General features: G+C 47.1%; 4 non-coding genes across 4 annotated transcripts; all 4 read right to left on the bottom strand.

Moving 5' to 3' along the window:
- Positions 1-5,707: 5,707 nt before the first annotated feature.
- Positions 5,708-5,779, bottom strand: TRNAD-GUC (transfer RNA aspartic acid (anticodon GUC)). The gene has a single exon. It is a non-coding gene; the product is annotated as a tRNA-Asp (tRNA).
- Positions 5,780-5,952: 173 nt separating this feature from the next.
- On the bottom strand, positions 5,953-6,024 carry TRNAD-GUC (transfer RNA aspartic acid (anticodon GUC)). The gene has a single exon. It is a non-coding gene; the product is annotated as a tRNA-Asp (tRNA).
- Positions 6,025-6,199: 175 nt separating this feature from the next.
- On the bottom strand, positions 6,200-6,271 carry TRNAD-GUC (transfer RNA aspartic acid (anticodon GUC)). The gene has a single exon. It is a non-coding gene; the product is annotated as a tRNA-Asp (tRNA).
- A 175-nt stretch (positions 6,272-6,446) lies between these two features.
- On the bottom strand, positions 6,447-6,518 carry TRNAD-GUC (transfer RNA aspartic acid (anticodon GUC)). Its single transcript has one exon. It is a non-coding gene; the product is annotated as a tRNA-Asp (tRNA).
- Positions 6,519-27,896: the final 21,378 nt, after the last annotated feature.

Genomic DNA, 27,896 nt, shown 5'->3' on the forward strand with positions numbered 1-27,896 from the left:
TTCACTCGCTTTAAAATATTCTGCCCTGAGCCTCCACGATAAGGCGCCCGGTACAATGGCTACGGCAGCATGATATCCACAATATCTTTGTACAGCTTTTTCTTGGGAACACTGTACAAATAGTCTGGGGAAAAACGCACTTCTAACAACTTACAAGAAAGCACAACCTCGCGCAAAAATCCGGTTACAGCACCGCACATGTTTTCACCAGAGGACACTATGTCTCTTGGGAGTAGCCTCTGCAATCGGACCTGTATAACCGTTCTTAAGAAGATGTCATTTTGATCACGAAAGAAAATAAAGCGTGATATCACTTGACGCAAAAACAAATGAACCAGTGCAAGGCCTCCACTCTTCACTGAAAGAAACAGGTTTGTTCTCCTCGTTTTTTCCCAGGTCGAAGTCCAAAGAAAGACGGCAAATATACGATGCAATTTTTGAATAGAGGTCCGCGAAGCACACAGCACATTCATGAGGTACCATATTTTTGAAATGAGAAAAACATTGCAGACAAAGGCACGTGAGAAAATTGACAGATTCCTTCCCTGCCATGCTCCCGCTTTCTCTCTCGCCCTTGACATCTCTTCGTTCCAAAGTGGGCTGGGATCGCGGTAACATTCTAGGGGCACACCAAGGTATCGCGTTGGCATGGGAGACCATTGCAGCCGTGAGAAAAATTGCGGTGTAATATCCCATTCCCCGTGCCAAAATCCGGAACTTTTTTCCCAGTTTACTTGACATCCAGTCTGGTTACAAAACCTTTGCAGAATGTTTGTAACTTTACAAATGCTTTCTCTGTTCGTGCAAAATACCGCTATGTCGTCCGCATACGCAAGAAGTTTCACCTGAGCAGATTGCAGCTTGAAACCCGTGACGTAATCACTGTTGATAATGGCCATACATAAAGGCTCTAGATACGCTGCAAAAAGCAGGGCAGAGAGCGGACAACCTTGCCTCACCGAAGAACGCACTGTGAGGCGCTCAGTAAGGTCACCATTAACTATAATGCGTGTCATACAATTTGCGTACGCCATTTTTACTCCTACTATTACACTACCCAGGTTAGCATGCTCTAGAATGGAGAAAAGAATCTCATGTGAAACGCGGTCGAACGCTTTAGCGAAGTCCAGCTGTATCATAGCTACCTGGCTTCCAAGCGCGTCAACACATTCCAATACGGTTCTGGCCACAAGTATATTTGTTGCAATGCTGCGTCCTCTGATGCCACAGGTTTGGTGCGGCCCTACTAATTTGTCGATTACACTCTGAAGTCGTCTGGCTAGTACTTTCATGTACACCTCATAGTCGTCATTAGTGAGGCTGATAGGTCTGTAGGAACCCACTAACATTCGTTTCTCCGGATCATCAGACTTGGGAATAAGTACAATGTGTGAAATACCAAAGGACAATGGAACTTTTTTGCGTTCATAGGCTTCTGTTATCACTTGTAACAAGAACTGAGAAACATCATGTTTAAAGGTTTTATAGAAGGCAGCGTTCAGCCCATCTGGCCCCGGCGCTTTTCCAGACGGAAGATCATCTATTGCTTTCTCGATCTCTTCCAAAGTAATAGGCAATTCAAGACGCTCTCTTACATCATTGTCGAGTGTTGGCATTAGTCGGAGGAAATCCCCTTCAAACCCTTGCGCATGCTCGCGCCTATTGCCGAAAAGTTCAGCAAAGTATTCCGTAATAGCGCGCTGAATCTTACTAGGGTCGTTTGTAATGTGCCCCTCGTATCTTACTTGCCCGATTTCCTTCTGGCAAGCGTACCGCTTTTCATCTGATAGCGCCCGCTTTGTAGGCGCTTCGCCTGCCCACAAGTTATCACTCCTTGAGCGTATTATTGCTGCTCTGTACCTGTCAGTGTCAATTGTTTCGATCTGACACTTTACGTCTTTTATTTCTTTACTAAAATTTCCTGGCTTATTGGTTTCCATCCTAACCAAGCACTCGAGTTGTTCACGAAGTTCCCTTTCTTTTTCTTTCTGTTTATACCGAATTGCGCTACTTTTTCCTACAGCTTTAAGCTTCACTCGTTCTTTGAAACTTTCCCATTAAAGGGCAAAGCAGTCCGCTTGCTCAGCTAGTACACCATCAAGATCGCTTTTAATTTCCTTGACAAATCCTTCATCGTCTAAAATTTTCTCATTTAGTTTCCAAAGGTACCAATTAAAGCGTGATTTCCTTCCCTTCGTTCCAAAAGTCACGCTCACAAGGCAATGATCACTAAACGACTCAGGTTTTACATCATAGGCTGTGCATTGTGGCACGAGATCAGCAGAAACATACAACCTATCTAATCTTGCGTGACTGTCGCGTTGAAAGTGTGTGTAATCAGGCCGTCTTCCAGCCGAAAACACACTTCCAACGTCCTCCAATAAATAATCATGCACAAATTCAGTCAACAGTTCCGCGCTCTTGTCCCTCACTGGTCTACACTTCACTCGGTCAGTAGCAGCACATACGCAGTTAAATTCTCCCAATACAAGCAACACCTTGTCACAATTCAACTACGGCTCAATGGAATCAAAAAAACATTTACGTTCACTTTCAACATTGGGGGCATAAACACATACAACGCGCCAGTGTAAGTTTGAAAAAGAAAAATCAACAACCAAGAGGCGGCCACTTTCACATGCAAATACAGACTCCACACTTATACCTAATGTGTTGCGAATGAAGATAAGGCATCCACCCGATGTCCCAACGGAGTGACACACACACACTTCAAAGTTGGCGCGGAAAGGGGGCACCATGCGGTCAGCATGTTCTTGCGACTCTATCTTTGATTCTTGCACAGCTATTAGGTCAAGGTCATTATCAATAAGGAGGCGATTAAGCTGACATTGCCGCCTTCGTGCTCCCAGCCCTCTAACATTCAAAGTTGCTACACGCAATGGGGTTCTTAGCTCAACTACCATACCTTTACGTAATAAAAAGGGGCGCGATCCGCATGGTGCCTACCTCTGTCGACCATGTGATTCTCCCGACTGGTGTTCCGCAATGATGTTCGGGGGGTCTGTCAGGCCACCCAAAGGGTTGTCTGGTGTTTGCCTCGACGTGGTCTGAGGCAATTCCTCGTCGCATCCTCCACTTTGCATGCGCGCAAACTCGAAAAGTAAGCCAAAAACACCGTGTCGGTCGATACACAACCGACGCTGACATTCCACAGAACACAGGAAAAAATTACGGAGGCAGTTTACCTGCCTGCCATGGCTCGGCCAAAAGGTTTGGACGCGGCTTCAACGACGAACGTCGACTTCCTGTCGTTTTTGGAGGCGGCTCCCCACTGCTACTACCACCAGGCTGCAGGTTCTCACCGGCGCTCTCTTCGCGGGACCGTTTTCCAGCGGTTAGGGCAGCCGCTTTATCGTCGGCAATGACGGCGTCGGCAATGCGAGGCTCCACGCGGTCCGGGGTTTTCAGCGAAGCTTTCGTATCGGCCACCACGCTGTGACTGCTGTCGCTTTCGGGGTCACGCTGCGCTAGCTGAGATGCCACCACTGCAGGAGACGTCAACGTTGTCGTTGTCTTCTGCTTAACCAGAGGCGTAAACGAAGGCCCATCTTTCGTCTCCATTTTCCCAGTTGTCCTCGCTGCCTCTTCTGCGTCCGCCTCATCCATCAAATACTCCGAGGCATCTTCACTGGTTCCAGGGCCGGCGATGCTCGCATAAGTACGGGGCACTCACCGTCTTCGTGACCGAAACGTCGACAAGCTCCGCATCGCGGGACCTTACACTCCCGACGAATGTGTCCCGTACCTCGGCAGCGAAGGCATAACGGAGGCCTTCCAGGCACAACGACGAGTGCCAAGTCACCCCCAACGTTAAGCTGGTGCGGCAAGTCGTCCAGTTTAACGCCAGCTTTCAATTTCGGCGTGACCATCCTGCTCGTTGAGCCTTTCTCTGACACGCCGTGCACACGCCAGCGCTCCCGGACTACCTCGGAGACCTTTCCGTACGGTGCAAGCGCGACACGCACGTCCTCGTCCGGCGCGGTGTGAAGCAGCCAATGGAGCTTGAGACGTACGTCCTGGTTCGCCGGGTCAATAACCATGCAGCGGCGTTCTTTGACGCGCAGCTCGCCGACGCCTGCAATCTTCTTAACGGCATCCGCATCCTTCAGCGTGATGGCCCAGACATGGCTCATCCGATACGCCCCCAGGGCGATAACATCTGAGAGAAGCGATTGCCTAGCCAACTCGTCTCGAAAATCTTCTACCCGGTACGGGCGGGCCCTGATATCCGCGTGCAAAAAAACAGTATTTAAAACTAAACGCCCGGTTGGGAGACTTGGCAGAACAACCTGGTAGTCGTTTTCCATTTCCATAGCCCTGTTACCGCGGCCAGAACTGGCCGCTGAAGCCGCTCCAACGGAGCCAGTCGTCATACGTCCGTCACGCTTGGTGGCCGGAAGCACAATCCATGCTGGCCACTATACTAACGAGGATTTTTTTATTACCTTTCTCAGGATTGAAACAAAGCGATACAATCACAAATTCACACTACATAAGGTAATTAAAAACGCTTGCCCGGTTTGGGCAAGCGTGGGTATTTAAAACCGCTTCAGGTTGACAAGAGCATCTAATACAGGCATCCATGCTGGTGCATCAATCTGTGCTTTATATATCTCACAAATAAACGCGATACTTTCTTTGAAGTACACTCTGGCTGGCTGGGCGTTCATATCTGCATGATACACTGACATTCTTGTTTTCCAGATGCTGTGAAGACATAAAGCCATAAACATGTCATACGGAACCCCTTCATCATTATCGGTTGGGAGGAAGCGGATGCCATGTGGGGTAATCGGTAACTCTTTTTTTAAAGTACGTTGCAGTATGTCCCATGAGAAGGTGGCGTCTACGCAATCAAGAAAAATATGGTCGATAGTTTCTGGTTGCTTGCACAATAAGCAGCCAAGATTTGGTACATTCTGCAAGTACTGTGTGCGACGAGAGCAAGCATTCAAAGACTCCACAGGGTGCTAGCAGTGTATATATGGGGACCAACTTGGGAACGTACAAGCCGTACAAATTTATTCCGGTCAGTGAAAAGTGGCGAACTGGGCTTGGCGTATTTGTTTCTAAAACAGGTAGTGTCCAGATTTCTCTTTATGCGAGAGCAAAGCAATGCTTTCTTACGTACTGTGATTCAAATGCGATTGTGTGACGTTATGCCAGCGTTTATTGTGTCGTCTGATCGGGTTGATGGGCCGAAAGTACGAGGCTTCCTGCGAGAAGTCGTCTGGCCTTGCGAGTTCCTCGCAGCACGGTTCTCATTACAGTATCTAAGCAATGTCACACGAAAGTAACTGTACAAAGATGTTGTTGATGTATGTATGCCAGAACCACTGTATCGCACCATTTTGTCAACAGGAGCAGGCAAAGACGTACTGAAAAGGGTGAAGCGGATGCCAGTACGGTGCACGGTGAAAACGTTCTTCTTTTACTTGCACACCGGAACTCTGCCCGTTAAACCGTGGTTAGAGCAGAAGGGTATCTTCGTGCTTTGGACGATACTAACGAGGAGACATGGGATGTGCCAGCTAAAGCAGTATATACACGATTTGAAAAAAAAAAAGATATGTAAAAGTGTTCACGGAATCTTACCCACAAGTGGAAAAAAGATAGAGACAGCTACTAAGGTGCAGTGTCGAGTGCGGCGCCGCGTGCGCCTACAAATAAGAAGGAAAAAGAAACACTCCCCGTCGGGGAATCGAACCCCGGTCTCCCGCGTGACAGGCGGGGATACTGGCCACTATACTAACGAGGAGACGTGGGATGTGCCAGCTAAAGTAGTATATACACGATTTGAAAAAAAAAAAGATATGCAAAAGCGTTCACGCAATCTTACCCACAAGTAGAAAAAAGATAGAGACAGCTACTAAGGTGCAGTGTCGAGTGCGGCGCCGCGTGCGCCTACAAAAAAGAAGGAAAAAAGAAACACTCCCCGTCGGGGAATCGAACCCCGGTCTCCCGCGTGACAGGCGGGGATACTGGCCACTATACTAACGAGGAGACGTGGGATGTGCCAGCTAAAGCAGTATATACACGATTTGAAAAAAAAAAAAAAAGATATACAAAAGCGTTCACGCAATCTTACCCACAAGTATAAAAAGATAGAGACAGCTACTAAGGTGCAGTGTCGAGTGCGGCGCCGCGTGCGCCTACAACCAAGAAGGAAAAAGAAACACTCCCCGTCGGGGAATCGAACCCCGGTCTCCCGCGTGACAGGCGGGGATACTGGCCACTATACTAACGAGGAGACGTGGGATGTGCCAGCTAAAGCAGTATATACACGATTTGAAAAAAAAAAAAAAGATATACAAAAGCGTTCACGCAATCTTACCCACAAGTAGAAAAAAGATAGAGACAGCTACTCAGGTGCAGTGTCGAGTGCGGCGCCGCGTGCGCCTACAAACAAGAAGGAAAAAGAAACACTCCCCGTCGGGGAATCGAACCCCGGTCTCCCGCGTGACAGGCGGGGATACTGGCCACTATACTAACGAGGAGACGTGGGATGTGCCAGCTAAAGCAGTATATACACGATTTGAAAAAAAAAAAGATATGCAAAAGCGTTCACGCAATCTTACCCACAAGTAGAAAAAAGATAGAGACAGCTACTAAGGTGCAGTGTCGAGTGCGGCGCCGCGTGCGCCTACAAACAAGAAGGAAAAAAGAAACACTCCCCGTAGGGGAATTCAACCCCGGTCTCCCGCGTGACAGGCGGGGATACTGGCCACTATACTAACGAGGTTCTTTTTTTTCTTTATTACCGCTTTGGCACTTCCAAACACAGAACTCATAAATACAATTTTACAAGTGCAATAAAAGACGCATGAGCCTTTTCTTGGCTGGAGTGTGAAGCTAAAATGGCTTCAGAGAAGCCAGCTTATCAAACACAGGTATCCAATCCGGTGGGTTCCTCTGGATTTTGAGAACATCTCGTATGTACACACAGTTCTCACTGAAGTTTTGCGTGGCCGATCTTGCGTTGACATCTGCATTTCTGACCGCTCTCCTCGTTTTCCACACACTATGTAAACACAGTAACATGAACATATCACATGGCATTTCATCAGGATCTTCACATGGCAAGAATCGGATACCAAAGGGTGTTACTGGCAAATCTTTCTGAAGTGTCCGTTTAAGGATGTCCCACAGGAAAACAGCATCGTGACAGTCCAAAAAGATGTGTTCTATCGTTTCCTCCTTTCGACATATCAGGCAGTGTAATCCCCATGGGACAAAGATACCTTTGCTTTGAAGCCACGGTTTTACAGCGAGCGTACCCGTGTGCAGTTGGAAAAACAATGATTTAGATGACGCTCTTACTGGCATTTTTCGAACTCGTTTTAATACGTCTCGTTCTGGTCCTAGTTGATAGATGGAGCGGTACAACGGTATTGGCAAAAAAACATCAATTAGATCTTTGTACAATCGTTTACGTGCCACTGCGCTCAAATATTCTAAGGAAAACGTGGCTTCAGTACTTGATATGCAGACACTATTTCGCGCCAGAAACTGCTCAGTGTTCCACGCGTATCTGAATTTGATGACACAATTTAACCCGGGATATGATTACACAGCCTCATGTGTATAACAGTACGCAAGAAAACATCGCTTTGGTCTCTCAGAAAGAAAAACCTTGAAACTATTTGTTTCAAAAATAAATGACACAGACCAAGCCCTCCCTGTCGCACCGAAAGGAACAAGTTTGACCGACTGGTGCGTTCCCAGGTAGAATTCCATATATAGGTGGCAAACACTGTGTGTAATTTTTGGACACAAGTTCTGCTCATACTGAATACTTGGAGTACATAAAACACTTTTGCAACAAAAAACACATTACAGACTGCGGCGGGGGAAAACATAGAAAAGTTATGGCCTCCCCATTTTTCAGACTGATCCTTGAGCCTTTCTGTCTCTCCTGCCCAGTATTCTGCAGTATTTCCATAATGCTGGAGAGGAACCCCCAAGTATCTAGCGGGAATACTTGTCCATCTCATGTTTGCATACGCCTCCGGCGTTTGCCCCCAATTTCTATGCGAAATGCCAAGAGATTTATCCCTGCTAATGGCACTTCCGGTAGCACTGCAGAATGATGTAGCTTCCTTAACAGCTTCTTTAATACTGTCCTTGTCTTGGCAGAATATGGCTATGCCATCCGCATATGCCAGTATCTTTACTTCAGTAGCATAAAAGGAATAACCATGCACCCTTGTATTTATGCGAATTTTTAAACATAAGGGTTCCAAATAAAGTGCAAAAAGAAGTGACGAACACGCACACCCTCTTTTTATTCCTGACAGTACTGGAATGATTTCACTTAAGGTATTATTGATTATAAGGTTTACTGCACACCCTTCATACACCATCTTGATGCCCTCAGTGATAACACTACCTACATTACAATGTTCTAATAATAACTGCAATATGTCATGATTAACTCTATCAAATGCTTTCTGAAGATCCAGTTGTATCATAGCTATGTTGTCGTGAGTCATGTCACAGCGTTCTAGGATAGTTCTAGCGATGTGTATGTTTGTGTAAATTGTCCTGCCTTTGATGCCACATGTCTGGTGAGGTAATACGAGGTGTCTGATAACGCTATGCAATCTCTTGGCTAGCGCCTTCGTAAATATTTTGTAGTCTACATTCGTTAGACTTATAGGTCGATAAGCCTCAACAGCCAACAATTTCCTGGGATCATCCGATTTTGGAATAAGTACTACATGGCATTTCCTAAACGATAAAGGTGCTCTTTTTTGATCGTAGCACTCATTTATCACGCGATGTAACGCTTGTGCCAGTTCTTCCTTGAAGCATTTGTAAATGGCAGCCCCTAGTCCATCAGGCCCAGGTGCTTTGCCGGTGCTTAGTTCATCAATGGCCTGTTTTACTTCATGCACTCTAATTGGCAGTTCAAGCGTTTGTCTTACTTCATCGCCTAGCCTTGGCATGAGCGACAGAAATTCGTTTCGAAAGGCTTCTGTATCTTTTATTTTTGGGCTTAGCAGTTTTTGATAGCATTCAACAAACGCTTTCTTTATCGATTCCTTGTCAGGTGTCACTTCGTTTTTATATCTTATTTCTTTTATATCTTTTTTTACTGCTTGCCTTTTTTCTTCACCGAGTGCCCGCTTAGTATGCGTTTCCTCTAGCCATAGTCTTTCAGCCCGTGCTCTGACGATCGCTCCACGATATTTCTTTTCATCTATCACTTCGAGCTTACTTTTAAGGTCACGTAGTTCCTTGCCAAAGTGCCCAGGGTTAGCACTCTCAACCGCAATCATATAATCTAACGTGCTCCTAAGTTCTTTCTCTTGCTGTTTTTCAATGCTGCGCCGCACGCAAACTCGTTCAATCGCCGCAATCTTTACTTCATTCTTAAATTGCTCCCAAACCACTGTGAAATTGGAAGATTCAACCGGACACATTTCACCTATCTTTTCCTTTACTTTTTTAACAAAAATTTCATCATCCAACAGTGTATCGTTTATTTCCACAAGTTCCAACTGAACTTGGACACTTTTGTCTTGGTTCCTAGTGTCGCTATCACCAAGCAGTGATCAATAAATGTGACGTTCTTTACTTTGTATGTAGTAATGTGTGGTATCACAACTGCCGGAACATATATGCGATCTAGTCTAGCATGACTTACACCTTGGTAGTGCGTATACTGTACGTGCTCATCGCCGTCAAAAATGCAACCAACGTCGTCTAGTTCAAGTTCGTTTAAAAGCGCGTTTAACAGTGTCGCACTTCTATCGCGGTAACTCAATCTGTTGGCTCTGTCTTGCGGCCTGCACACACAATTAAAGTCTCCAAATAAAATTATGTTTCTTTCGTACGTCATGCATGTTCTCAGGTTTTCTATGTATTCTACACGTTCGTTTATGTTATTCGGAGCATACACACATATTGCATGCCAAAGGAGGCCACAAAAGCCAAAGTCGATGAAGAGTAGCCTGCCATCATCACTGGACTTTACAGATTGCGCTACAATATCGGTGCATTTTCGAACAAGTATCATGCAACCCGCTGAAGTGCCTCTACCAGGAGAAACACATACATTATACCTATCCCTGAAAGGTTCGACCATTCTGTCCGTTTGCTCTTCACTTTCTACTTTGGTTTCCTGCACTGTCATTATGTCAATGTCATTTTCCAACAAGAGACGGCTTAACTGGCACTGCCTCCTGCGGGCTGCCAAACCCCTCCCATTCACGGTCGCTACACAAAGGGGAACTGTCAGATTAACAGCCACTTTCGGATTAGCAAACAGCCGCAATGATACTCACATCTGGACAAGCAGTGATAGCGAAAACCAGCACAGGTCACATTCTACTTGTCCGCTAGGTAACGTCTTATACTAAGGACAGGCTGCTGAACACACTTCGGGCCCCGCTAAAGCGGGGACGATGTTGAAGTCGTCCGCCTATCAGGCGGTATCTTCGGCTTCGGTTTGAGGCCCATTTGCCTCGTTATAGCGGGCTTCGGCGACGGCACGCTGCTGCTCGACGCTTCGAGTGAACCTTGAGATTCGTCGGAGGCCTCACGAGGCCTGTTTGCAGCTGCTTTAGCGGCTGCTGTCATTTCAACATCCTCAGTGCCTTCGGTCTCGTCTTTCGCGGTCGTCACTGATGCGCTTACTAAAATCACGTCTTTTCTCTCATTGACGTTTTGGTCGTTAGTCGGCTTCCCAACCAGCACGCTCTTTGCCTCGCAAGACTGGCTTCCGCCGGGCACAGTGGAGTTTTCCTGAAGTGAAGACGCCTCAGGGGGTGTGCTGTCTGCCGCCGGTTATTTGGTCGTTGCTCGGGATGCTGCATCGGCATCAGCATGGCCCACTATGTGTTCAGGCATCTCGTCGTCTTTAACTGGGATTGTTACCGCTGCATAGGATCGCACGCAGTCTTGTTCTTCAGGGCCGAATCGTCAGCGGAGTGCACAGCGTGGTATGCGACACTCGCGCCTGATATGCCCAGTTCCATTGTACCGGAGGCATAACGGGGGCCTTCCTGGTACATGCATGAGCGCTAAGTTTTCCGCGACGCGCACCTGGTGAGGCAAGTCTTCAACTGTAATTCCAGGCTTTGGCAAGAGTGTCACCAAACGGGTGGTGGACCCTTTATCATTACATCCCTGCACTCGCCACTTTTCTCGGGGGATATCTGCAACCTTTCCGTAAGGGGTTAACGCTGCTCGAACTTAAAAATTATGGGGTTTTACGTGCCAAAGCCACTTTATGATTATGACGCACGCCGTAGTGGAGGACTCTGGAAATTTTGACCACCTGGGGTTCTTTAACGTGCACCTAAATCTAAGTACACGGGTGTTTTCGCATTTCGCCTCCATCGAAATGCGGCCGCCATGGCCGGGATTCGATCCCGCTACCTCGTGATCAGCAGCCCAACACCACAGCCACTGAGCAACCACGGCGGGTGATGCTCGAACTTCGTCGTCGTACACGAAATCCAACAGCCAATAAAGCTTCAGTCTGATGCCTTGGTTGCAGGGGTCATAAAGGACGCAGGGCTGGTCTTTCACGTTGAATGTTTCTGCCGCAAGCATCTTTTTCTTCGAAGCTTCATCACGGAAGGTCACCGCCCGTACATGATTCATTTGGAAAGGGCCAAGGACCACCACTTCCGGCAGCAGTGCAAGACGCGCGAGCGCATCTCGAAAGTGCTCGACCCGATACGGCCTGGTTTTAACGTCCGCATGCAAAAATACTGTGTACAAAACTGATGTACCTGAAGGCAGATGAGGCAAAACAACTTGATAATCCAGGTAAGGCTTATCCGTACACCTGGTGCTACGGCCGAGGGCCGCTGTAACCGCCCCTACGGAGCAAGGCATTCCGTGTCCGTTCACTGCGGTGGCCGGAAGTGGAAACCTATACTAACGAGGAGACATGGGATGTGCCAGCTAAAGCAGTATATACACGATTTGAAAAAGAAAGATATGCAAAAGCGTTCACGCAATCTTACCTACAAGTGGAAAAAAATAGAGACAGCTACTAGGGTGCAGTGTCGAGTGCGGCGCCGCGTGCGCCTACAAACAAGAAGGAAAAAAGAAACACTCCCCGTCGGGGAATCGAACCCCGGTCTCCCGCGAGACAGGCGGGGATACTGGCCACTATAGTAACGAAGATTTTTTTTTCTTTATTGCCATTCTTTGACAAGGGAAGCAGACATACAGATGGAGTAAGGATGATATGTACAGTGCTCTGGTGATATAACCGCCTGCCGTCATTAGGCAGGCGTGCATTGTTAGAACCGCTTTAGACAGACGAGTTCATCTAACAAGGTAGCCCATTCAGGCTTATCTAGTCGTGCATTGCAAGCCTCGCTCAAGAACAAAATACTTTCAGTAAAGTGCTCTCTAGCTGGGCGAATAACCAGTCTTTCATGCCTGATGTCCATGCGTGTTTTCCACAGGCTGTGTAGAATCAACGCCATAAGCATATCATAAGGAAGACCACTTTCACTGACAATTGGAAGGAAACGGATGCCGTACGGTGTGATAGGCAACTCCTTTTTTAGTGTACGTTGCAGAGTGTCCCACAAGAAAAGTGCGTCCGAGCAGTCCAAAGATATGTGCTCGATCGTCTCTGGTTTTCTACACCTGCTGCAGTTGATCGACCATGCGACAAAGAGGCTTTTTTCTTGTAGCCAAGGTTTGACGGGAAGAGTTCCAGTATGCAATTCAGGATGCCAGATCCAGGATGCCAGATCGCACTGGCATCCGTTTCACTCGCTTCAATACATCTGCTCCTGTGCTCGGTGAATACATAGATTGGTACAAAGGAACAGGCATACAAACGTCAACTAGGTCCTTATAAATTTTTTTTATTCCAACAATAGTAAGATAATCAAATGAAAAGCGAGCATGCAAGAATTCTACGGAACAAGCTACCTCCCGTAAAAATCCGCGGAGACTTGCGCCATTTGCCGTTCTTGAGGTGATGATAAATTGAGGTAACGCATTTCGTAAACGCCGTTGGCACACTGTTCGCAAGAAGGGATCCTTCTGATCTCGCAAAAAAAGAAATCTTGAGACAACTTGCCTAAAAAACAAATGCGCCAAACCAAGGCCTCCTGACTTCACCGACCGACAAAAATTAGTGCGGCTCGTTCTCTCCCGTGTGGATCCCCATATAAAAACAGCGCATGCTCTGTGTATCTTTTGGATGGTCATTCTTGACATGCACAGTGCTTGCAGTACATACCAGATTTTTGCAAAAAGGAAAACATTGCATACGGTTGATCGCGCGAAAATCGATAGATTTCTACCTCCGAACTTTGTTGTTTTAACTTTAACTTGCTCTAATTCTTCTTGCCAATAGTCTTTCGTATCATGATAATATTGCAGAGGTACCCCAAGGTTCCGCGCAGGGGTCGTGGTCCACTGCATATTTTCCAAAAATTCCATTTTATCATTCCAATTACCATGCCAGATGCCCAATGACTTACTCCAGTTTATCGCACTTCCGGTGACCTTGCAGAATCTGTTCGCCACTTGTACTGCATTAGAGATGCTTTGCTTGTCTCGACAGAATATGCCGATATCGTCTGCGTACGCGAAGGTTTTAACTTCTCTGGAGTCCATTGCAAATCCCCTTATGTTATTACCACTAATAACCTTTAAGCAAAATGGTTCAACGTACAATGCAAAAAGTAGAGACGATAATGCGCATCCTTGGCAGAGTGCTGACTTAACTTCTATCATAGCCGTAGGCTGCTTGTTAACTATTAGTTTCGTAGATACGCCAGCGTAGCACATTTTAACACCTTGCAAAAGAACAGAACCTATTTTGACATGTTTTAAAACAAGAAAAAGGATTTCATGTGACACTGTCAAACGCTTTTTCAAGATCAAGTTGCAACAGTGCTACCTTTTCTGAGAAGGCGTCACAACTTTCCAATATTGTTCTCGCTACATGTATATTGGTGGCAATGGATCGTCCTCTTATGCCACATGTCTGGTGCGACCCTACTAATTGCTGTATCACATTTTGGAGTTTGCGTGCAAGAACCTTCGTGTATATTTTATAATCTGTGCTTGTGAGACTTATCGGGCGGTACGCCCCTGTCGACAGTAGTACATGAGGGTCGTCGGACTTCGGTATCAACACCGTGTGACTCTGACGAAAAGAAGGGGGCAGCACGCAGTTCTCATACGCTTCCGCAATTACTTTATGAAGGGCAGTGGCTATGTCTTGCGTAGAAGCTTGGTTGAAAGCGGCGCTGAGACCGTCTGGCCCTGGCGTTCTTCCGGAACTTAGTGAGTCGATCGCCCATTTTATTTCTTCCAAAGTAATCGGTTCTTCGAGCCTTTCCGTTACTTCCCTTTCAAGGCTTGGCAATAGCGACAGGAATTCAGTATTGAATCCTTCATCGCGAATGTGTTCTTGCCCTAGTAGTTCGCAGTAATGCTCATAAAAGGCCTGTCTTATTGTTTCTTTATCTCGTACAACCTCACTGCCGTATGTTACGGCTGTTATCTCGTTCCGCGAGGCATAAGCTCTTTCGTCCCCGAGTGAGCGCTTTGTCGGCTGTTCTCCGCACCATAACTTTTCAGCGCGTGCGCGTACGACCGCCCCTTTGAATCTTTCAGCTTCGACTAGTTCTAACTGGGATTTAATTTCTTTTATTTCCTTCGTATACTTTCCGGGACTGACATTCTCAGCACTGAAATAAACATTTAAATTATTTTGCATTTCTAATTCTTCTTTCTTTTCCTCTCGGCGCAAGGCACCAGACCTCTCTATGGCTAACATTTGAACGTCTTGTTTGAAATTCTCCCACGCTTCTGCATAACTTTTGCGTTCTGTCTCGAACCATCCGTGAAGGCTATCATTAACACCCATCAAAAATATTTCATCTTCTAAGAGCTTAAAGTTAAATTTCCACAACTCCCAGTTAAAACCGGTCGGCTTTTTCGGACCAACGACAAAGTTGACTAAGCTGTGATCGGTAAAGGAAACATAATTCACTTCATATAGAAAACACAATGGTATTAGATCCGCTGAAACGTAGGCGCGATCCAACCTGGCATGACTATTTCGCTGATAGTGAGTGTGGTTGCGTCTCTGCATTGGACATCACATCCCCAACATCCTCTAAATTGTATTTTTCTATCGCTACGTTCAAAGACTACACACTTCCATCATGAATAGGTGGGCTTCCCACTCTGTCTTTTACATTACAGACGCAATTGAAATCATCCATCATCACAACAATTCGGTCACATTGCAAATGGTTTTCAACACTTTCAAATAAATTCTTTCGGTCGCTCACCTTGTTAGGCGCATACAAGCAAATGACGCGCCACTTAATATCACAGAAACATAAATTAGAAACAATAGGCCGCCCTCTATCGTTTGTGAACACATTTTCTAGTGAGAGGCCTATAGCGCTCCTCAGAAAAAGCGCACAACCACCTGAAGTACCGCATGCGTGCGAAACACATACGTAAAAACGTGACCTAAATGAAAGCAACATTTGATCCGTCCCTTCTTCACTATCGACTTTTGCTTCTTGTACACCGATTACGTCAAGATTCTTTTTCATGAGCAGGCGACAAAGCTGATATTGCTTGCGCCTTCCTGCAAAGCCTCGAACATTAATTGTACCAAATCGTAAGGCTGTGTCTAGAAGTATTTTGATGGTAATGTGAGGAGGCGCGTGAAACTGAAGTCCTTCTTAAACAGACTACTGACACTCACTTCGTTCGAATGCAACGTCAGTCTTTACACCCTCCCCTCCCCCACCTCAGTACTCACACATACTGCGAACACTTGCTGGGGGCTCACGTCGGTCCCGACGCTGGCCCTTTCCTGCCAGTTGGGATATTAGGCGTCGGCTTGAAGCTCAACCGACGGCCACTGGGTGTTTTCGCAAGCGGTTCCTCGTGGCTTGATCCACTTGATCCTTCGCCCCTTTTCTCGTTAGCTTCGAGTGGACGTTTTACCGGGCCCGCTCCTTTAAGGAGCTCCGTCGTGTCCATGGGACTCAGAGAGTGTCCGAGCGATTCCGCAGGCTCGTTGCTTGTCTTGTTCTTGTCATTATTTTCCGCGTGCTGCTCTTTTTCTTTAGCTCGAGCGGGCTTCTCCTCTAATTCTTTGGTGTCCGCTTTCTTCGCTGGTTCACGGGTGCCTTCCTTTGGATCAGGACGTTGCACCACGCCACCTTTTCCAGCCGCCTCTTCAGCATCGAATGCGCCCATTATGTGCTCCTGGATGACTTCATCACTTTTGGATGGTCCCGCCACATTCGCGTACGTTTGCACGCGCGAGCTTTCGTCGTGCCCGACGCGTCGACACAAAGCACAGCGCGGTACGCGACACTCTCGCCTGATATGACCTGTGCGGTTACACCTCAGGCAGAGCGTGGCACGCGCAGGCGCAACCAGCAGTGTCATGATGCCGGCGACCCGAAGTTGATGCGGGAGGTCGTCTATGGTAACTCCGGGTTTCAGCTTCATCGATACGATGCGGGTTGACGAACCTTTATCGGTGATGCGTTGCACACGCCAGCGTTCCCTGAAGACCTCCGTAACCTTCCTAAAAGGCGTGAGCGCGGCGCGGACGTCCTCATCTTGCACGTTGTGAAGGAGCCAGTAGAGCTTAAGCCGCACATCCTGGCTGGCTGGGTTAACCACCAGGCAGCGACGCTCCTTAACCGTAATGTCTCCAAGGGCCAGCATTTTCTTCATAGCATCTGGGCTTCTGAAAGTAACCGCCCACACGTGGTTCATCTGGAAAGCCCCCAAGGCGTCAACCTCGGGAAGCAGACCCAGACGAACCAGCGTGTCTCGAAAATCTTCGACTCGGTAGGGCCTTGCCTTTACGTCTCCGTGAGGAAAGAGCGTGTTGGCCACGCATGGTCCTGTAGGCAAAGGCGGCAAAATAACTTGGTAGTCCTGGCTATCCGTAGCAGCATTCCTGTTACCGCGGCTCGTCTGAGCCGCAAACACCGTCCCAACGGAGCAAGGCATTCTGCGTCCGCACCGAATGGTAGCCGGAAGTAGAATGATACTAACGAGGAGACATGCGAGGTGCCAGCTAAAGCAGTATATAGACGATCTGAAAGAAAAAAATATGCAAAAGCGTTCACGCAATCTTACCCACAAGTGGAAAAAAATTGAGACAGCTACTGGGGTGGAGTGTCGAGTGCGGCGCTGCGTGCGCCTACAAACAAAAAGAAAAAAAAAAGAAAAACTCCCCGTTGGGGAATCGAACCCCGATCTCCCACGTGACAGGCGGGGATACTGGCCACTATACTAACGAGGAGTTTTTTTTTTTTTTTCTTTATTGCATGGAAATATTGGTAATGTCAAATCAATGCAGTTAGATTACATATGAACATACATGCACACAAAACAAATTCACACACAGTATGCAGTACAATGACAGTTCAAAATTCTGGCAAAGAAACACAAGCGTCCAGACGCGAAATCCATTCAGGTACGGGATCATATGTAGCAACCACACTACGGACTTGAGCAGTCTCTTCACGGAAGATAGACTTTGTCGAGTGAGGTGGCTCGGCATGTCTGTCGATCATTTGACTTCTCCATAATGAATGAAGTCCTAATAACATAAACAAATCGTATGGTGTATTACTGGCTGTCTTTTTGAAAGGAAGGAACCGGATTCCATAATATGTGAGAGGAAAGTCTTTTTTGATAGTTCTTTGCAAAACGTCCCAAAAAAGAAATGTGTCACGACAAAGTATAAAGCAATGTTCTATTGTCTCGGGTTGATTACAAAGTCAACAATTTGTATTCCAGGGTACGAACAGTCCTTTTTCCTGAAGCCACGATTTAACTGGCAGTGTGGAGGTGTGCAGCTTAAAGAAAAACGTTTTCGCTGCAGGCGCAATGCACATTCTACGGACACGGCAAAGAACATCTTGGCCAAATAGAGACAGATACGGCTTTCGGTACAGAGGTTCAGGGAAAAGGTTATCTATAAGTGCTACATTTAGCGACGTGCAATTAACGGTAAACAAATATTCAAGGGTGAATCTGGCTTTTAAGAATGAAATAGTGTCGACAAGTTCCTTTAGGAAGGCCCATAACGGTAGTTCTTGAGCAAAGTTTGTCGTGACAAAAAGAAAAGGGAGGTGTGACGCAAGACGTGCTCGATTAACTGCGAGCAGGAATGGATGACGGCCATTTTTAAGGTAAAATAAGCGCATGACCAATTGTCGCACAAACAAATGCACAAGACCCAGGCCTCCTTTTCAAGCGGGAGAAAAAGGTTGTCCCTTCTCATGGCTTCCCATGATGAATGCCAAATAAAACATGCAAATATTCTATGAAATGCCTGGACATGGACACGTGAACAGTGCAAGACCTGCAGAACATAAAGAAGCTTCGAAGCGAGAAATGTATTGCATGCCTTAGCTCTCGCAAAAATGGAGAGATCACGTCCCTGCCAGGTTGTCACCTTTCGACGAATAGTGGTTATCGTGGACGTCCAATGAGGTCCACTATTACGGAAGTTATCGAGAGGTACTCCAAGATATCGCAACGGAGACTGATTCCAATGAATATTCGCGAATACAGAGGGAGTGAGCGCCCACATGCCTAGCCAAAAGCCTCTACTTTTGTCAAAATTTACAGTAGCTCCTGCAGTCTCACAGAAACGCAGGGTTGCGTCTATTGCCTTGGCAATTCTTGGCTTATCGATGCAATAGAAGGCAATGTCATCTGCATAAGCTAGCACTTTAATTTCCTCATCGGCATACCGGTATCCTTTAATGCTCGAGTCGCAAAGCACGCTTAAGCAAAGCGATTCTAAGTATATGGCGGAGAGTAAAGGCGAGAGAGGACAACCCTGACGAACGGATGACTGTACCTGTATTATATCTGAGAGGGCACGGTTCACAATTAACTTTGTAGTGCAATGTTTATAACAAAGTGTTATACCATAGTATAATACATCCCCTAACTGGAGATGTCGCAGTCGTTGGAACAAAGTGTTATACCATTGTATAATACATCGCAGTATTAATGTCGCAGTTGTTGGAACAAAGTGTTATACCATTGTCTAATACATCCTCTAACTGAAGATGTCGCAGTAGTTGGAACAAAGGACATGCGAGGTGCCAGCTAAAGCAGTATATAGACGATTTGAAAAAAAAAATATGCAAAAGCGCTCACGCAATCTTACCCACAGGTGGAAAAAAATTGAGACAGCTACTGGGGTGGAGTGTCGAGTGCGGCGCTGCGTGCGCCTACAAATAAGAAGGAAAAAAGAAACACTCCCTGTCGGGGAATCGAACCCCGGTCTCCCGCGTGACAGGCGGGGATACTGGCCACTATACTAACGAGGATTTTTTTTTTATTTGCTGATTGGTACATCACGTGCAAAGAACTACAGAACAAAACGTATTTACAGCAAAAAATGACACTGCAAAATGTCTAAAAACGTCAAACACGCTTTGTTTGACGTGGGGATGATTATAATGACATGAGGTCATTCAGAACGGGTAGCCATTTCGGCTGTTCTTCGCCTGAGCAATATACATCCCTGGTGTGAGCTATACTTTCTTTAAAGTATTCTCTGCCTGGCCGTGCGTTTACATCCGCATGCCTCACCGCCATACGCGTCTTCCAAATTGCGTGCATACTCAACAACATAAACATATCATACGGTATGCCACTTTCACACTGATCCGGCAGAAAACGAATACCGTATGGTGTTATAGGGAGGTCTTTCTTTAAAGTTCGCTGAAGGATGTCCCAGTGAAATACGGCATCCCAACAATCCAAAAAGATGTGATCAATACTTTCCGGCTTAGGGCACAAGAGGCAATTGGTACTCCACGGAAGAAATAGGCCTTTTCCTCTAGCCATGGTTTCACGGGCAACGTACCAGTATGTAGCTGAAAGAAAACGGTCTTGGCTGATGGCCGTACTACCCTTCTTTTTATTCTTTTAAAGACATATTTTCCGGGCCCGATTGCATACATGGTGCGATACAAGGGTTCTGGCATCATTACGTCGATAAGATCTTTATACAGCCTTTTTTTCTTAACTTCGCACAAGTACTGCAGAGAAAAACGAACCTTTAATATACTGAAAGCCGATACTACTTCGCGCAGATAGCCACTTATACCCATTCGCCCTGCACAAGAAGTCGATACAATGAATTCAGGTAAATAACAGCATAGTCTAACTTGTAACATGGTGCGCAGGAATGGATGACTCTGATCTCGTAGAAAAGTAAACCTCGACACCATCTGTCTTAAAAACAAATGGGCCAATCCCAGCCCACCAGCTCTCACTGATCGAAAAAGATTTGTACGACTCGTGTGTTCCCATTGGGATCCCCAAACAAAAGTTGCAATGATTCTGTGTATCGTCTGAATGTTTAGCCTATGCATGCACAGCACCTGAAGCAATTTTTTTTCTTTATTACCTTCTTGGTACATGACAATGAAAGACATACAAAACAGTAATACCGCTTTACAAGTTAGAGATGCGAGCGGTGCACTGGCCAGCTCACACCAAAGGATTAAAAGCGTTTCAGTTTGGCGAGGTCATCCATTCATGGGAGCCATTCCGGCTGTTCTTTTTGAGCCTTAAACACATCTCTTACATAAGACACATTTTCAATGAAATACTCTCGTACAGGGAGGATAGTTTCATCTGCACGCCTAAACGCCATTCGATTTTTACATATACTGTGTAAGCTGATAAGCATAAACATGTCCCACGGCACTTCGTCACCGCTATCTACCGATAGAAATCTTATGCCGTAAGGAGATATTGGAAGCTCCTTTTTTAAGGTTCGTTGCAAGACGTCCCAGTGAAATACAGCGTCTGTGCAGTGAAGGAACATGTGATCTATAGTATCCGGTTTTCTACAGATTAGACAGTTTGTGGACCATGGGACAAATATTCCTTTCTCTTGTAGCCATGGTTTCACGGGCAGTGTGCCAGTGTGCAGCTGAAAGAAGAATGATTTCATTGAGGGCCGCACCGACATCTTTTTCACTCTCTTCAGTACATTCCCTTCAGAGCCAACACAGTATATGGAACGGTACAAGGTATAGGCAACATAGTATCAATAAGGTCTTTATAAAGTTGTTTCCTTCTAACATCAGCAAGATACTGTGCAGAAAAGCGAACTTTCAAACACTGAAAAGCGCGCACAACCTCCCAAAGAAAGCCCCGCACCCGTACGCGTTTCACAGGGCTGGATGATACAACATATTCAGGCAGTGCCTCTTTCAACCAAATTTGCATTACCGTACGCAGGAAAGCATCTTTTTGGTCTCGGAGGAACATAAATCTTGACACAGGCTGCCTAAGAAACAAATGAGCCAAACCTAGGCCACCCTTTCCAACGGACAGAAATAGATTTGTCTGACTTGTCCTCTCCCAACTCGACCCCCAAATGAACACTGCGAGAACTTGGTGCAATCTCTGGACGCTGGTCCGTGACATACACAGTGCCTGCAGCACATACCATACCTTGGCCTTTAAAAAGAGGTTGTATACTGTGGCCCGAGCAAAAATTGAAAGATCGCGGCCACCCCATTTGTGCGTACATTCGCGTGTGCGCTCATTTTCCGCTTCCCAATATTTTGCAGGTTCATGATATTGGTCTAGTGGCACTCCCAAGTATTTGACAGGTGACGTTGCCCACTGAACGCTCTGAAACATTTCAGGCGCATAATCCCATTTTACGTGCCAGAAACCAAAACACTTTTCCCAGTTTATCACACTTCCGGAGGCTTTGCAAAACCTAGCCGCGTCCTTCACCACTTCAGTTAGACTTTCCCTATCTTCGCAAAATATGGCGATATCATCCGCATACGCAAGTACTTTAACTTCAGTGGACAACATCGTGAAGCCACGCACTTTTTCGTTTGATATAATTTTCAGGCAAAAAGGTTCGAGATACAGTGCAAACAACAATGGAGACAATGGGCACCCTTGCCTCACGGAAGAACGAACTGTGATACTTTCACTAAGCTGCTTATTAACAATAAGGTTTGCCGTACAACCAGCATATGCCATTTTGACACCTTCCAAGAGCACTCGGCCGACATTCACGTGTTCGAGGATACAAAACAGAACATGGTGCTTGACGCGGTCAAAGGCCTTTTCCATGTCCAGTTGCAACATGGCTACACGTTTATCAAAAGCATCGCAGCATTCTAATATGCTCCGTGCTAAGTGAATATTTGTCGTTATCGTACGTCCTTTAATCCCGCACGTTTGGTGCTGCCCTACGATAGCTTTTATTACATTCTGCAACCTTCTGCCCAGAACCTTCATGAATATTTTATAGTCCACATTCGTGAGACTTATGGGCCGATACCCTCTGACTGACAATCTCTTAACCGGGTCTTCACTTTTCGGTACTAGGACGATGTGACTTCTTCGGAAGGACGGAGGCATCATCTGCTTTTCGTATGTTTCTTGAATTACGCTGTGTAGAATATGCGCCATGTCAGACTTAAACGCTTTGTAAAAAGCTGCGCCCAGCCCGTCGGGACCAGGTGATTTTCCGGAGCTTAACTCGTCGATTGCGTGCTCTACTTCCGCTGCATTAATCGATGCCTCGAGCCCCAGCTTGACATCATCCTCTAAGATAGGCATCAGTGCCAAGAACTCCGCCGCGAGGCCTTCTTCAACACGTGACTCGTGACCCAGTAGTCCTTCGTAATAATCAACAAACGCACGTTGAATAGTATTAGAGTCACGAGCCATTTCGCCCTTGTACTCTATCGCTTTTATATCGTTCTTTACTGCATATCGTTTTTCGTCGCACAGGGACCGCTTTGTCGGCGTCTCGCCAAACCACAACCGTTCTGCACGTGCGCGTATGACCGCTCCTTTATATTTCTCTTTATCCATCAGTTCTAACTTATTTTTTGTTTCTTTTATTTCTTTTTCGTACTGGCCCGGCTGAGCACTTTCCAGCCTCAGCAGCAAATCTAAGCAGCTCTGAAATTCTTTTTCGTCTGCCTTGTCGCTTTGACGCAGCGCACTCGCTCTTTCTATAGCGATCATTTTTATTTCTTCTTTAAAATGTTCCCATTTTCCAATAACGTCCCTCTGATCACCCGTTTGCAAATAGTCAATTTTTTCTTTTACTGTAAACACAAAACGTTCATCCTCAAGAAGGCTTATATTAAATTTCCATAGTTCCCAGTTGAACTTCGACCTTTTGGTCTTCGTTCCTATTGTAACCATTACCATGCAATGATCGCTGAACGCAACGTTTTTAATCAAGTAGTCACTGCACATTGGGACCAGGCCAGCAGACGCGTAAACCCTGTCAAGTCTTGCATGACTTGCTTGTTGGAAATGTGTGTACTGCAGACGGGCACCTTCTGACAAAGCACTCCCGACGTCTTCTAAATTGTGCTCCAGGACAATTGCATTCAAAAGCAACGAGCTCTGGTTTCGAATGGTCGCGTTAGTAACTGTCTTCGGGCATGCATACGCAGTTGAAGTCACCCATTAGAATAATGTATCTAGGAGACTTTAGATAGGGCTGAACCATTTCGAAAAAAGCTTTGCGCTCATTTTCCTTATTTGGGGCATACACACACATTACGTTCCTCTGTAAATCAAGATACGAAAAATCACACATCACAAAACGCCCGGTGTTGAAAACTGTAACAGATTCTTCAATAACACCTAAAGAATTTCGAATTAAAATGGCACACCCTCCTGACGTACCAACAGAATGACTCACGCATACATTGTAACGGCTTCTAAAAGGCTCAACCATGCGGTTCGTCTGAGCTTCACTTTCCACCTTGGTCTCTTGCACTGCCCTACGTCCACATCGTTCTCAAGCAGGAGGCGGCTTAATTGATACTGACGCCGCCTCGCTGCCAGTCCCGTTACATTAAAGGTGGCAAATTTAACTGCTGCTTCTGTTCTGCCTGCCATTTGCGCGACAAATTAAATAGGCCGAACGGCTTCGTGCTCACCTTCATCCTTAATACGCCGAGAAGTGAAGCTCAGCAATTTTCCCTTCTCAAGAGTTCTCGAGCCCACCCAAGAGGCGTGCTCGCGTTCTGCAGCAGGCTGGCGCAGCCTCAGCGCGCTGGCCGTCGTAGTCCCGTTGTGGGTTGCCTCTCGTCCCTTGTCAAGCCAGAAGGGAGCCATGGTTGCTACGTCGGTGTAGTCATCGCCGGCTTTTTGTCCGGTGTGATGTTGGGCTTCGGGCGAAACGTCGGCCGGCGCTGCCCTCCCTATTTGGGGGGTGGTTCGTCGATACTCGCAGAAGGATGCTGAACCTCTTCGACACAGGCCTTGTCGTGTGTCCTCTTTGCTGGAGCACTACTCATGCTTGCTTGGACGACGTCCATGCCTTCTCCCTCCTTTTGAGGTTTTCCATGTACTGCTTCCATAGCAGTATTTGTGCTTAGCTCCGCTGCGTCAATCTTCGGGGCTACAACAGTCTGCTTCGACGCAGTGGTCTGGTCTTCAGTCTGTGTCGCTGCCACGCCCCCCTTGACGGCGTTAGGCGCTGCCTGCGGCGTATTCTTTTCTGCTGTTCTCGCTGCCACCTCGGATTCGTCCGCATCCATGAGAAGTTCGGAGTCGTCTTCTCCTCTCATGTGCCCTGTGACATTTGCGTACGTTCTGACGCACTGCGATTGGTCATGGCCGAAGCGACGGCACTGACTGCAGCGGGGAACTTTGCATTCCCGTCGGACGTGTCCTGAAGTATGGCACCTTAGGCAAAGCGGGGCTCTTCCAGGAACCACAACGAGGACCTGCTCTCCAGCAATGCGCAGCTGGTGAGGCAGGTCATCAATTGTGACTCCAGGCTTCATCTTCAAAGACACACAACGCGTTGACGAACCTTTGTCCATGACTCCCTGAACGCGCCAGCGTTCAGGGAGACATGGAGTCAGTTAATAATTAGTCTGGTAGAGCAGTTCCGATACGCCAGAGCTACACCATCCGTGATGACGGATCCGACATTAATGTGTTCCAACACTGCAAACAAAATAGCATGCGCTACGCAATCAAATGCCTTCTCCAGATCCAATTGAAGTATGGCCACGCACGCTTCAAGGGAGTCACAACATTCAAGAACTGAGCGCATCTTGTGAACATTCGTCGCAATAGTGCGACCCTTAATTCCACACGTTTGGTGTGGGCCGACTATGTCTTCAACAACCGACTGAAGTCTAGCTGCTAAGACTTTCATTAGTATATTATAGTCTACATTTGTGAGTGCTATTGGTCTGTATGATGTTACACTTTTCAACTTATCTACATCCTCTGTCTTCGGAATCAACACCGTGTGTGATTGACCGAAAGATGGCGGTAACGCCTCACCTCGTACGCTTCGTTAAAAATTGCTACAAGTACTGCTGACAATTCCTTTTTAAAGCGCTTGTGCCACAGAGCGCAAAGCCCATCAGGGCCCGGTGACTTGCCAGGATTCAAACTGTCAATTGCGCGTTCCACTTCAAAAACAGTTATCGGCGTTTCTAATGCAACTTTTCTTTCTTCAGTCAGTTGAGGCATTCTTTTCAAGAAGTTCGTCTTAAACCGTTCTAGGTCCACCTGCCTAAATGCGAAAAGATTTTCGTAGTGTTCAAAAAACGCACGTGCGATACTATCTTTATCTGTAACTTCGTTACCACCCACCTCGATCACGTCAATATGATTACGTCGAGCGTGCGATTTTTCCAGTCCGAGCGCCCTTTTTGTTGGCGCCTCCCCTATCGCAAAGGATTCGGCTCGAGCACGAACTATCGCTTCGCGATAGCGTTCCTCATCATGCAGTTCAAGTTTCTGTTTAATATTCCGTATGTCCCTTTTGTATGCTCCCGGTTCTTGGCACTCCAGTTCTGTCAGCTTTTCCAAGATTATTCGCAGTTCCTTCTCTTTCTTTTCTGTTTCACGCATTATTGCTACGGAACGATCGATGGCTTTCATTTTAATGCACTGTTTAAACCCTTCCCATCGATCTTTTAATTCACCCTCGCAGCTCATTAGAATTTTTTTGATGCAGTCTGATACATATTCTCCGAAAGTTTCGTCAGTAGTTAAGTTTGAATTCATTTTCCACAGCTCCCAAGAGAAGCTGCCGCCTTTTTTCTTCCTTCCTAAGTCACATTTAACCAGACAATGATCAGTGAAGGAAATAGGATATACACTAACTATTACACATTGGTATTGCTTGAAGCGACAAGTAAATACGATCTAAGCGCGCATGGCTGTTTCCTTGAAAGTGCGTGAAACGCACATCTCGCGTCCCTATCATGCATTCAGCCACATCCGCTAATTCGCATTCAGTAATTATCTCGTTCCAAACATCCCTACTTTTATCGCTCCTTAAACCTCTATTAGACCGATCTCGGGCATTGAGAACACAATTAAAATCACCTAACAGCACCATCTGCTTTTCAGAAGATATATACTCTTTTAACATGGAAAAATACAAAGCCCGTTCCTCCAACGCATTTGCTGCATAAATACATACCACCCGCCATTCAATTCCATGCAAAGCAAAATCACAGAAAACTAATCTACCAGTTGGAAATGAATAAAAACCTTGCACCGTTATACCGGGTAATTTTCTAACAAACAGCACGCAGCCCGCCGACGTCCCTAAGGCGTGGCTCACTACCGCGTAGTAGCGTGGCGTAAACCGCTGCACCATGCTGCGGGTCTCTTCGTCACCATCTGCTTTCGTCTCTTGCACGGCTAACACGTCAAGGTCATAGTCCAATAGCAGCCTACACACTTGGCTCTGCTTTCGCTTGGCGGCCACACCTCGAACGTTTAGCGTGGCCAAGCTAAGCGACGGGTTGGGAGCCATGATTATAGGTCTAGTGAAAAGTTTTGGCCCGGAGCATGGTGTTTACCTTTAGCGCCTAGCACACAGCTAGACGCCCCCGGAGCCGCCCAGTGGACCGGTACCACTGGAGAGCGGTGGCGGCTTCTTCTCGGACTTCTTGTCTGCGTTGGCGGTGTTCGGTCGTGGCTTGTAGCTGCTGCGCCTGCCCGTTGGCGTCTTCGATGGCGGCCCGTCTTCCCCACTTCCTTGGTTCGCTGCGCTGCTGTCTGCAGCCTTCTCAAGAGGCCGTTTGACCGAGGCTCCGACATTGCTGCTCATAGGGTCGTTCTGCGCCGACTGGTCCTCAGCTGTCTTCACTTGCTCGCTAGCTTCCGTTAGGCTGCTCTTGCTTTCTTCCTTGGTCTCTTCTGCTGGCTTTTTTGCCACACCTTCCGTAGAGTTTTCCTTGTCCGGTGGTGTCCCCGCGCCCGCATCAGGTGCAAGCACACCGCCTACAGCACATGGGGTTGCCTGGTCTCCTGCCCCTTTCGCTGCGTCTTCGGCCTCGGCCGCGTCCATTACCAACCTTGCTGTGTCATTGCCTTCGGCTGGCCCAGTCATAGAGGCGTATGTACGTACGCACTGGTCCTCGGCGTGTCCAAACCGACGGCATTGCGAGCACCGGGGAACCTTGCAGTCTCGTCGTACATGACCAGTGCCTTGACAGCGCAAGCACTGCATTGGCCTGCCAGGAACGACGACTAGGGCCAGCTCACCGGCGACCCTAATTTGGTGCGGGAGATCTTCCACCTTCACGCCGCTGTTGAGCTTGAGCAAGACGGACCGGGTAGTCGTCCCCTTGTCGTTGATACCCTGAACGTGCCATCGCTCTCGGGTGACTTGTACGGCTTTACCGAAAGCCGCCAATGCCGTTCTTACATCTTCATCGGCCACACCATGTACTAACCAATGGAGACGCAGCCGCACCTGCTGATCCTGAGGGTCGACCACGATGCAGCGCCACCCCTTTACCTTCAGCTCCTTGACTTCCAGCATCCTTTTCGTGGCGTCCGCGGTGTTCATGGTCACAGCCCAGACG

The sequence above is a fragment of the Dermacentor andersoni genome, chromosome 4, assembly GCF_023375885.2.
Source record: "Dermacentor andersoni chromosome 4, qqDerAnde1_hic_scaffold, whole genome shotgun sequence".
NCBI classification, from domain to species: domain Eukaryota; kingdom Metazoa; phylum Arthropoda; class Arachnida; order Ixodida; family Ixodidae; genus Dermacentor; species Dermacentor andersoni.